General features: G+C 38.2%; 1 protein-coding gene across 3 annotated transcripts in view; it reads left to right on the top strand.

The window, feature by feature from the left end:
- The window catches only part of LOC138855329 (uncharacterized), a 22,269-nt gene extending 22,007 nt beyond the window's left edge, over positions 1-262 (top strand). For all 3 annotated transcript variants that reach the window (XM_070104234.1, XM_070104226.1, XM_070104218.1), the window contains exon 4: positions 1-262. This exon is cut by the window's left edge and continues 4,311 nt beyond it. The gene's annotated coding sequence lies outside the window, so the exon portion shown is untranslated.
- The last annotated feature ends 11,427 nt before the right edge of the window (positions 263-11,689 follow it).

Below are 11,689 nucleotides of genomic sequence, written 5' to 3'. Positions count from 1 at the left end.
AACTGCTTGAATCAAGAACCTTCATTAGCATCAAGGCACCACCGGCACTGAAAGGTACAAATAAAAAATAACTGCTGATGTGAAACCTTTAGTTTAGCATCTAATCATCTCAAAAAGTATAAATTATAAGAAAACTCAGGTTATACTTCAGCTTTATATATCCTTGGTAAGGTCTCATTTAGATCATACTGTTGTGGTTTGGCCTCTGTATTACAGAATGAATGTAAATGCACTGGGAAATATACAGAGAAAGATGACAAAATTGATTTTATGTATCAGATCTTTCATACGAGGGTAGATTGAGAGCACTGAATCAGCACTCTCTTGACAGGCGTAGAATTTGGGGGAATATATTCAGGTGCATAAATGGAAGACAGGAATAAACAAAAGGAATATAAATAATGTGCTTAAAATATCCAACGAAGACAGGACTCAATAATGGGTTCAAGCTGGAAAATCTGGATTTAGAAAGGATATAGGAAAGCATTGGTTTGGTAACAGAGTTGTGGATGAGTGGAATAAACTCCCGAGTAGCTTTAACAGTAGGTTAGATAAGTGCATTACTGAGTTAGACCTGCCCAGCATGGGTCAGTAGGCTTCCTGCAATGCTTTTCCTTTATTATATTCTTACGTATTCATTAGGAAACACACAAAGGTTTGCAAGAAGTCTAGTCCCAAAGCTAAGGGGAATGTCCTACGAAGAAAGGTTAAGGGAAAGCAGCCTGACGTCATAGGAGGACAGGGATATTAAGGGAGACATTATAACGACATATAAAATACTGCGAGGAATAGACGAGGTGGACAGAGACAGGATGTTCCAGAGATGGGACACAGCAACAAGGGGTCACAATTGGAAGCTGAAGACTCAGAGGAGTCAGAGGGATGTTAGGAAGTATTTCTTCAGTCATAAAGTTGTCAGGAAGTGGAATAGTTTGGGAAGTGACGTAGTGGAGGCAGGAACCATACATAGTTTTAAGACAAGGTATGATAAAGCTCATGGAGCAGGGAGAGAGGACCTAGTAGCGATCAGTGAAGAGGCCGGGCCAGGAGCCATGAATCGACCCCTGCAACCACAAACAGGTGAGTACACATACTATATGCATAATATATCATACACCATATATTGTATACATTATTATATTTAAAAAGAAACTTTCGTTTTTCTTTTTGGGCCACCCTGCCTCGGTGGGATACTGCCGGTTTGTTGAAAGACGAGGAATATATATATATATATATATATATATATATATATATATATATATATATATATATATATATATATATATATATATATATATATATATATATATATATATATATATATATATATATATATATATATATATATATATATATATATATATATATATATATATATGTGTATATATATATATATATATATATACATATATATATATATTATATATATATATATAATGTATATATATATATATATATATATATATATATATATAATGTATATATATATATATATATATATATATATATATATATATATATATATATATATATATATATATATATATATATATATATATATATATATATATATACATACGTATATTAAAATCATGGAGAGTGCTAAACTCGTAGGGGTCATACAGTGCCTGGGGGAATGGGAGGCAGTCAGGTTCAATCCAGGGAAGAGGACAGGTCCAATTCCTTGGATCAAGAGCCCCTCACTGGGGTCAAGGAGCCTCCCTTGAGGGATATTGGATAGTGGAACAGTCTACCTAGTTGGGTTATTGAGGCTAGGACTTTGGGTAGTTTCAAATTTAGGTTGGATAAGTACATGAGTGGGAGGGGTTGTATTTGAGTGGGACTTGCACATCGGAGCTTGTTTCTTGGGTGGCATTGAAAATTGGGTTGGTCAAATGTTTGTTAGTGGGATGAATTGTAAAGGACCTGCCTAGTATGGGCCAACAGGCCTGCTGCAGTGTTCCTCCTTTCTTATGTTCTTATGTTCTTATATTGGTAATATGTATGTGATAGTACAAGAAAAAATTAAGTATAAAAATTATCGTTTTTTTATTTTATCCCATGAGAGAGAGAGAGAGAGAATGATTATATTCATATATATTTATTAATTTTTATCAGGGGGAAGCACTAAACCCAGAGGGGTCATAGCACCTGGGGAATGGGAAGCATTCAACTATCATTCAGTAATAATAATATGTAATATTTATTTCTAAAAAGTACATAATACAGCTGGTACAGGTAGAAAGAATAAGCCTAGTTCCTTTGATCAAGGACCCCATACAACACCAGGGAAGATAAGTAACACGTGTATGCTGAGATGTTTTGCTCACTCATCAGGCTCATTCAGTCAAAATGCAGAGATGACTCAAATACTGGAGACAATGGAAGTAGTGTAGAGGTAAATACCAGGTGACTGATTCCTCAGCCTTGAAAAAAAAGTAAGTTTAAGGTGGTCAGTCCCTCATCCTTGAAAAATGTTCAGCTGCATAACTTCAATCAGTGTGAAGTTGAAGCATGAGAATGTTGCCTTCTAAACTGGAGTTGAACAAGTACCAAGGCTGAGGGACTGACCACTTCAGACTTAATTCCTCAAGGCTCAGGGATTGACCACCTCAAACTTAATTTCTTTAAGACTGAGAGACAGACTACCTCAAACTTAATTCCTCAAGGCTGAGAGATTGATTACTTGATATTTACCTCTCCACTCTTGTTTTCTCCTGTACACTATTTAAAATATGAATACATGTATTAACATGTGCATGTACATGTATTAACAAACAGTATGAAAACTACTACTGTCACCTTAATTCCTTGATTATTATATTTATAGGGAAGTACTGAACCAGTAAGAATTATACATTGCTGCTGAATCTTGAGCTCATCACTGCACAGGCTGGCAGTTTTCCCTCTCTGATGATGAAGTAACAAGCAGCTACCTTTCTCCATACAGGTTTCATAGAAATCTTCCTCAGATTGTTTTATTTTATTTACAAAGCAATAGAACCATTTGGTTATTCAGTGGCATAAGCATATTCCATTCCCAACACAAGTTTACACTATCATTATCAATTTCCTACTGTCATGACCCATTCACTCTCATATTTCATAAATCATAATCACAAAGCAATTAAAACTATTCTAAGTATTTTTTTTTTTTCAAATTCTGCACTCTAGATGCATACATAATTAGCTTTGTGCCATCAGTCATAAAAATCAGCACATGTAGATGCAAGGGAAAATATCTCCATCACGGATGGTAATAAAGATACCAGGTTCTTAGTTAGGCAAGTACCCTGTCCGTGTGGGAAGAGTGGCATCCTATTAAGAAATACATTGAAAGGAAAGATAAATGTATAATGAATGAAAATAAAAGTTTGTAAGATTTGCCTGTCATTTGTTCGTAATCAGAAAGGCAAGAGCAGCACTTCTGCTGTAGTGGCAAATGTTTAACAGATTTCTTTTTCACTCATGACAGAATGGTAGTATCTCCCTGGATGGTTACTGACTGCACATACCTGTCAATCAGGTTGTGCCCAGCCACTTTAATGGTCCAGACCTTCCTGACTGGTCTCTCTAATTTCTATTCTGGATGACCTGTCCAGCAACTGACACAAAATGCTATAAATTTTGTCACCTGCTGGTATGCCTTTGCAGTGGCATCATAAGGGGGGGGGGTTGCCCCAGGTGACACCATAGAGCCTCTAAAGAAGGTGACACTAATGCCCAAAACAGTGCTGCAGCAACATAAGAGAAAAATCCTTTGTTTCTATATAGCCTATTTTATGATTACAGAGTACAAATAGCCCTATACAGTGGACTCTCGGTTATCAGCCGTAATCCATTCCAGAAGGTCAGCCTAAATCTGAAAAGGCCGAAAACTGAAATGATATGTCCCATAAGAATTAATGTAAATATGTACAATTAATCCGTTCCAGACACCCAAAAATATTAACAAAAAATAATTTTTTTAAAGATTAACTATAGTTTTATATACACAAAACAATGAGAAAGAACTATAAAGCACTATTTTAATAATAAATGAACATTATATACCTTTATTGAAGACTCTTGTTGGCAAATGGAAGAAGGCGAGGAGGGGAGAGGGAGGAGAGTTTATTGTTTGGAAGGGAAATCCCACTCCATAAGGACTTTAGGTATCAAAGCCCTCTCTGGGGTTACTTCCCTTCTTTGTCTTTTACTGCCACTAGGACCAGCTTGAGAGTCACTGCACCCCAGTCGCACAAAAAAACTGCCCAGAGAGGTCTGTTTCAGGCATCTCTTTAAGATTTGCCTGAAGTGGGACAAGGTTTTGTCACTGAACATGTTGCTGATATGGCTTGTTTGAGCTTGGTCAGGGTGATATTTCTCCACAAAACTTTGCAACTCACTCCATTTTGCACGCATGTCCTTAATCACTGAAGAAGGCACATTCTCCCCTCTTTCTTCCCCCTCCTCCTCTGAAGCAATTTCCTCAGCTGTGGTCTGTTGCTGTTGCAAATGAAGGTCTTGCAGCTCTTCAGTGGTTAGCTCTTCCCTGTGGTCCACCACCAACTCTTCCACATCCTGGCCACTCACCTCCAACCCCATGGACTTCCCCAAAGACAGAATAGATTCCACAACAAGCGTAGGGTTGTCAGGGTCAGCCTCAAACCCTTCAAAATCCTTGTTGAGAACACATTCCACAACACACACAATTTACTCTTGAACACTCTGAGATTTTCAGATACAACAGTAAAGGCTTCGCTTTAAAACCCCCACTAGCATTACCAAAGAACGAAAGAGTAAGCCTATCCTTTATAGGCTTGTGTTCTTGCATTGCCTTTTCCTCTTGCATGATGTAAATCCTCTTTGGCATTTTCTTCCAAAAGAGGCCTGTTTCATCACAAATGAACACTTGTTGGGGGAGGAATCCTTCAGCCTCTACATACTCCTTGAATTCATACACGAATTCTAAAGCTGCACGTTTCTCTGAACTTGCGCTTTGCCATGCCTTACAACATTGTGTATGCCACTACACTTCTTAAACCTCTCAAACCAGCCTTTGCTGGCCTTATTTTCACTAACAGCAGCACTCATTCCAGGCATTTTATTCACGAGATCTGCATGCAGCTGCCTTGCCTTTTCACAAATGATCGACTCCACAACACTATCTCCTGCTAATTGTTTATCGTTGGTCCACACCAACAATAACTTCTCCACATCTTTGATTATTGGTGATCCTTGTTTCGTTAGCATATTTACCCCCTACACAACATTAGCTTCCTTGATTTCTACTTTCTTTGTTAGGATGGAACTGATTGTTGATTTGGATTTGCCATACATCCTGGCAAGCTCCAGCACACGTACACCACTCTTGTACGTACTTTGAATTCTATCGTGTTTCTCACTTTCTTTATCAAAGGGCTGGCGCTAAGAACTTTCTTTGGGCGCATGGTGGCTTATTTTGCAGTTGCACTCAATAAACAACCACAAAAAAAATGGATTATAACAAATTGTTTGGATGAATGAGCAGAGTCTTGCTCACTCACCGAGAGAGACAGCCAGACTGACTCGCACACGTGACGGGCAAACACGTCCAATACGGACAATTTTCGAGTTGCCAGCCGAAATCCAGGATAGAATTTTGGCCAAAAACTGCCTGAAATCTAATTTGGCCGATATCCGGAATGGCCAATATCTGAGGGTCCACTGTATAGGGAAAATCAATGATGCTATACGAAAAACTATGATAAATCGATAATTTTATTTACGATATTTGGGAAAAACCCTTAATCCACCTGGCATCACTGTGATCACTCATAACTGATGTGAGGAGGATAGATTTCCAACACAGAGAAGAATCAGGTTAAGGAAAAGGATGGCAGAGGAGCAGGCAAGAGATTTCGGACTCACTCTACAGGAAGAAAACAAGAGGGTGATGTAGGAGTATGTTGATCATTTTCATAATGAACTCGAGATGCAATCAAAAGCAATCAAGGATGTGGCAGCCATGTTTGGGGTCATTCAAACGAAGAATCTTTTGTATGTTACTGAAAAAGAATTGGAGGTGATGGCTTCAAGACTCACAGCCTTCTATAATGAAATATGCAAGAATGAGCTCATGCTTGAAATACCAAGACTAAGGAGGAACCTGCAAGCTGCTGATGTTGATCTTGAAAAAGTTAAGCACTGGACTGCATTGGATGTGCTAACATTCATAGCTGAATGGGATTTCATTGAATCTCTTCTCACTCACTCTTCTCTCACACTTAGCCTGAGGTTGTTCCTTACTGTATATATTTCTGTGGCTTCTTGTGAAAGGAGTTTCTTGAAGTTGAAGCTGATTAAAAACTATTTATGGTCCACAATGAGTCAATCCAAACCAAGAATATTGTCTTTACTAAACCTAATGAAACACCACTACATCCCACTGACACAGCTAACAAGATAAACGACTTCTTCTCAACCATAGGATCTAATCTCGCCAATAAAATCCCACATACTAATGCCCATGCCGGGGACTACCTAGATGGGAATTTCCCAAATTCCTTCTATCTTGCACCAACTGAGCCCTCGGAAGTCACCAAGATTATAAAGTCACTTAAAAGCAACTCAGGGAATCTGTCTAATGTCCCACCATTACTGTACAAGCGAGCGGCCCATATCCTTTCGCATGCTATTTCATTACTTTTTAACAAGTCACTAGTAACTAGCACCTTCCCGAAACTACTCAAGATGGCAAGGGTTACACCAATACATAAAGGTGGTGACCCTACAGACTTAAACAACTATAGGCCAATATCAAACTTACCATTGCTATCCAAAATCTTTGAGAAACTCGTGAACAGGAGACTATATTCATTTATAACAGCACAAAACATACTCAACCCCTGCCAATTTGGATTTAGGAAAAATAAAAGCACTAATGATGCAATCATAAAAATGCTAGATCTGCTTTACACAGCATTGGAAAATAAGGAATATCCACTAGGAATTTTTATTGACCTAAGAAAAGCTTTTGACACGGTAGACCACGACATCCTACTCCACAAACTTGACCATTACGGTATAAGAGGCCATGCGCTTGCTTATTTCAAATCTTACCTTACTAATAGGTATCAGTATGTTACCATTAAAGACACAGCATCAACAACACGGCCACTTGATACTGGAGTTCCGCAGGGAAGTGTCCTTGGTCCCCTGCTCTTCCTCATATACATCAATGATCTTCCAAACGTATCCCAACACCTGAAACCCATTCTCTTTGCTGACGACACGACTTATGTCATCTCTCACCCTAATCTTGCCACCCTCAACACCATTGTTAATGAGGAGCTGATCAAAATATCGACTTGGATGACAGCCAATAAACTTACGCTTAACACTGACAAAACCTACTATATTATGTTTGGTAGCAGAGCAGGAGATGCACAAATTAACATTAAGATCGACAACACTCTAATTACCAGACATAATGAGGGCAAATTCCTAGGCCTATACCTTGACAACAACCTGAATTTCAGCACCCATATCCAACACATAACCAAAAAAGTATCCAAAACAGTTGGGATCCTCTCCAAGATACGATATTACGTGCAGCAAAATGCCCTTCTCACACTATACCACTCACTTATTTATCCATACCTCACCTATGCTATTTGTGCTTGGGGATCAACTGCAGCAACACACCTAAAGCCAATAATAACCCAACAAAAAGCTGCAGTAAGAATAATCACTAAATCCCATCCCTGGCAACACACCCCCCACTCTTCATAGATCTAAACTTACTCCCTGTTCAGTACATCCACACTTACTACTGTGCAATCTACATCTACAGGACCTTAAACTCCAATATCAACCTTGACCTAAAACGCTTTCTTGATAGTTGTGACAGAACCCACAGGCATAACACCAGACACAAACATCTCTACGACATTCCCCATGTCCGACTAAACCTTTACAAAAATTCAATGTATGTCAAAGGTCCTAAAATCTGGAACACCCTACCTGAGAACTCTAGAACTGCAGACACATTCATCACCTTCAAAACTACCATTAGAAAACATCTTATCTCCCTGATAAACCCCATCAACTAACTACACGAATACCACCTGGTGGTTCACACTTACACTCACTCACCCATTTGACCATAAACAGAAATATTAATCTCAATCTTAAAATAATGAATCCTATGATACTCCAATACTGAAACTATGTACTGTGCCAAAACAAAAGCATTCACATTGCTAAACTCACAAACTAGTATTTAGTCACTTAGCCATAATGCCAACTTACCTCATAATTTGTAATATTTTAAAATAAAGAATTAAACTAAGTCTGCCCGAAATGCCTAGCCATGCTAGGCATTCTAGTGGTACACTCTGTAATCATTATTTAACGACATGTAAACCACACAACCACCAAATTCTGTAAATTCAACATTGTAATCTAATTGACCACATACTTTGTAACCGCTCTGAGAACATTAGTCAGTCAGGCGTCATTACCACAGGTCTTAGTGATCATTTCATCATTTACTGCACCAGGAAAATCACTAGGGATAGGATAGGCCTACACAGGACAATAAAAATGAGGTCAACTAGAAACTACAGTAAAGAAACACTGGTAAATAGGCTACACAATTGTGACTGGACAGAGATAACAAGTTGCACGGACATAAACGATGCCTGGGAAAAATTCAAAACAATGTTCACTACCATCCTTGATAATATTGCACCAGTTAAAGAGGTTAGGATTAAACGAAGAACTGAACCCTGGATGAATACTGAGATATTAGGTAATATGAAATTCAGAGACCAGCTGCTAAAAAGATTTAAAGCAAACAGACAGGATATTGCAGCACTAAATGAATTCCAAAGGGTGAGGAACAGAGTACAGAGACTTATAAAAGGAGCAAAGGCAAAGCACTACTGCTCAAAAATTGATGAGTATAAGCATAACCCCAGAAAGCTCTGGCAACAACTAAAACAGTTGGGGTATAGCCATAAGCCAGTAGATAGGTCTAACATAGTACTCACTATCGATAATGAGGTATGCCACGAAACATCTAAGGTGGCAAATTGCTTTAATTCATACTACACATCTGTTGCATCAACACTAGTAAGTAAACTACCAGCTGCATCAAATACCTTTAACACAGACTCTGATAAGTTTCAAACATACTATACCAATAAAGGGGTAACCCCAAACAGTTGTCAACTAGTAAGTGTATCTCATGACTTTATTAAAAAAGAACTAAGCAGGTTAAACCCAACTAAGAGCACAGGCCCTGATAACATCCCGTCTAAGTTCCTAAAAGATGGTGCTTCTGAACTGTCAATCCCTATTGCTCACATAATAAATCTATCAATCACCACTAATACCGTACCGGAGGGGTTCAAGGAGGCCAGAGTTACTCCTATCTTCAAGAAAAATAGTAGGTCTGATGTAAGCAACTATAGGCCTGTTAGTATACTCAGTATAATATCTAAAATTCTAGAGAGGGCGGTGTATTCTCAAGTAGTTAAGTACCTTAATGACAACAACATTCTCCATAGCTATCAATCGGGCTTTAGAAGATCCTACTCAACCGACACTTCCCTTATTAATCTGATGGATTACCTGAGAACTGAAATGTCAAAGGGGAACCTCATAGGTATGGTAACCTTAGACCTGCAAAAGGCCTTCGATACTGTCAACCACAATATATTATGTAATAAACTTCAAGCTATCGGTATAGGTTCTGTAGACTGGTTTAAGTCCTACCTTAGCAACAGGAGACAAATAGTCAAAATCAACAAAACAGAATCAGAACCCCTGCCGATAACATGTGGAGTTCCCCAAGGTAGTATTCTGGGTCCCTTATTATTCTTATGTTATGTCAATGATATGCCTATCAGTGTCAAGTGCAAACTCCTACTGTAAGCAGATGACAGTGCTCTGTTAGTGTCAGGTAAAGACCCACAAGATATTGCTAATGTTTTAACACTGGAACTGGAGTCCTGCAGCAAATGGTTAGTAGACAACAAACTATCATTACACCTAGGGAAAACTGAAGCCATTCTCTTTGGCACGAAACATAAACTGAGAAGGGTAAATAATTTTAATGTTCAATGTAATGGGGAGCCCATCACTTTGGTTTCATCAGTAAAATATTTGGGAATCCCCTTTGACCCATGCATGTCAGGAGAATTGATAGGGAACAGTGTAGTAAAGAAAGCGAATGCCAGACTGAAGTTCCTGTATAGACAAGCACAGAGTCTACCTACTGAGGCTCGCCGGACCCTATGTCTAGCCCTTATACAATGCCATATGGATTACGCTTGCTCTTCTTGGTACTCTGCCTTGACAAAAAAACTGAAAGATAGACTGCAAATCACCCAGAACAAAATCGTAAGATTCATCCTGGGGCTGGGACCAAGAGAACATGTAGGCCAGGATGAATTACAGCAGTTGGATATGCTGAATGTTGAAGACAGAGTAAAACAACTGAAGCTAAATCATGTTTATAAAATTGCTCACAAACAGTGTCCAGAATATCTTGCTGTCAATTTTGTCAAGGTTGGGAACCAAAGCAATCATAGTACTAGGGGGAGAGAGCACAACTTTGTAGTACCCACAGTCAGTGGCCAGGCTTCAAACACCTTTTATTGTACAGCAATAAAGGAATGGAACAGACTGCCCGCACATGTCAAAGACAGTCATAGCATGAACCAGTTCAAGAAGAGTGCCAAAAGGTGTCTGATGAATGTAGCTACAGAAAGGGAGGGGAATGATTTTCTATTTTTTAGCTAACATACGTGTAAATTTTTTACCTTATTCCTATAATGACCCTCGTATTGTAGATAGTCTTAATGACCTTGGTGTAGTAGATAGTCTTTTTAGTATGATAATAAGATGTTATCTTCATTGTAGAATAATAAGAAAATATTATAACCTTTATATTATAATAATAAGGTAAAAGGACCCCAATGGAAATAAGTCACTCTGTCTGACTTTTTTGGGTTATCCTAGGTTCTCTACACACATGCTGCTATGTATGATAATTCTATGTAACTGTATTTGTGCATACCTGAATAAACTTACTTACTTATAGAGAATAAACTTTGAATTGAATTGAATTGAATTGAATCCAGAATCTCTGACTTAGCCATGTTATCCAAAGGAAATGGATCAGTTGACAGCATTGATTTTGATGTTGTGATAGATGATTTTGCAGGATTAAAGGCAAGGAAATGTAAGATCTGATTCATTGAGATGTTACCTGTACTCAAAGTGAAATTGGAACTAGTGTTTCTCTGATATTGTAATGTATTTCTTTATTTTTCAATTTTTTTTTTTTTGCATTGTTGAAGATGAATAAATATAGGATCTGTTGCCTGTACTCAAAGTGGTATTTGAGTTTATGTTTTCTCAATATTACTATGATTATTTATTTTATCATTAATAAAGTTGGAAAGTATTCTCCTGTTCGGTTTATGGCCCTTAAACGTTCTCATTGCTAAATAATAGTCATTGGGTATGCAGTAGTGACGTAACTGGAGTTTACTCCCCCCCTTCCCCTTGCCCTTGGATTTCTTGGGGATGGCACTAAAGATGCCGCCCCAGGTGACACTAACCCTAGCAATGCCACTGCACCTTTATTCATGTTTTTGCTTATCTACAGTCTGTTCTTGATACTGTCACTGCTGCTTCTTCAATTGCTTAATAA

This window comes from Cherax quadricarinatus, chromosome 5 (assembly GCF_038502225.1).
Source record: "Cherax quadricarinatus isolate ZL_2023a chromosome 5, ASM3850222v1, whole genome shotgun sequence".
In the NCBI taxonomy this organism is placed as follows: Eukaryota; Metazoa; Arthropoda; class Malacostraca; order Decapoda; family Parastacidae; genus Cherax; species Cherax quadricarinatus.
The sequence above is the reverse complement of the archived record's forward strand: the minus strand, read 5'-3'. Positions and strand labels throughout refer to the sequence as shown.